At 50.8% G+C, this 1,470-nt stretch overlaps 1 pseudogene; it reads left to right on the forward strand.

Annotated features, from left to right (window-relative positions):
• The first annotated feature begins 312 nt into the window (after positions 1-312).
• Positions 313-1,165, forward strand: LOC127204293 (epidermal growth factor-like protein 7; annotated as a pseudogene).
• The last annotated feature ends 305 nt before the right edge of the window (positions 1,166-1,470 follow it).

Below are 1,470 nucleotides of genomic sequence, written 5' to 3' on the forward strand. Positions count from 1 at the left end.
TCATATGCCCTCTGAAAGCTTTTGAAAATGTAGACTCCATTTTTCACTCTAAGTCATAGCTGTTGCAAGGGTGGTGGTGGTGTTCTATACATTGTGTATAAACCTTATTTTCCTCATGTTAACTATGTTCAGCAGCCTGCCTAAATTCATTTATTGAGCCTTACAGGTTATCTGTCAAATTCTTCTTGGACTTTCTACCCAAGTAATTGCAGCATCTACTACTAACCATGACCCATTTTTATTCCTTTCTTCTTGGTTCTCATATATATATCTTTATTGTACTGGCTCTGACATTTAAGGGACTATACTTTGATGCACGCCCAGGACCATGAAGCCACCAAAAGAAGAAAGCTACCCCACCTGGAGACTCAGACTGTGTGGGGTTCCCAGGAGCTGCTTGTGACATGGTTCCTAGTGTTGGCAGCATGTCTACAGATCTAGCCTACAGAATTGTGCCATTGGGGTTTCTAGGGGTTTCTGGAGGCTCTGTCTTGGAGTCCTTTGTGCAGATTGTATTCCAGCCTTTCCCCACCACTTGCAATGGATCCCGAGCCTGCAGCACCCACTGAACCAGACTGCTTATCTATCTCTGCAGCCCTGGGGTGACTCTCGCACAGCCTAGGCTTGCTATTCCAACCAGGGTAGGGAATGGAGGGCACTGCATCCATCCAGGCCACCGCCGCTGCCCTGTGTGATGGTAGTCAAATGCTTGCCAGGCAGATGTGAATTATTGCAGTCCTGGAGAGGCCAGTTGTTCCTAGTGATGTGTCAACACTGTGGGCAGTTACCAGTGCCAGTGTTGGGAGGGGCAAAGCCAATCTGCAGATGGGATGCTCCACCTGCCCAAGGAGGGTCCCCCTCCCTGCTGGCCCCAAACCCTGCAACAGGAGTGGACATCATGGCGAGGGAGGAGATGTGCAAGCAGCTGCCCTGGCTTGACGTGGTGCTAGAGCAGAAATTGCAGTTGGTGCTGGACCCACTGTACAGCCTGGCCTCCCAGGCCACAGAGCATGAGCTGCAAGCCCCCAGCAGCCTGCTGGCCCACTCCTTGCAGCAGCTGGCCCACATCAATTCACTGCAGAAGCAGGTCTCAGAGGAGCAGCTGGGGTCCTGCTCTTAAAAAAAGAAAATCTGTGCTAGCATTTCACCAGCCAGGTTGGACTGAGCTATCACCCCACATCCCTTCCAGCTAGAGTTCAAGCGCTATTTAGTGATGCCTGTGAGCAGAAGGCCCTGTGTGTCTGTCGCTTTCTCAGGAGCTTCCTAGGACTTGAGAATGGGAAGTGTGTTGTCGTGTGATTCTCCTCCCAACAGAGCTTTCTGGAAAGGTACAAGAGCTCCCTGCCCGGAGGCAAGGAGGGGACCAGCTCCATCTTTGTCATAACAAGACTGGGACAAAGAACAAACAAGCACACGAGAAGAGGAACCATGCTATGGATATGGTACCAAGTGGGCACCCTTAAGTGTTTC

The sequence above is a fragment of the Acomys russatus genome, chromosome 20 (genome assembly GCF_903995435.1).
Source record: "Acomys russatus chromosome 20, mAcoRus1.1, whole genome shotgun sequence".
NCBI classification, from domain to species: domain Eukaryota; kingdom Metazoa; phylum Chordata; class Mammalia; order Rodentia; family Muridae; genus Acomys; species Acomys russatus.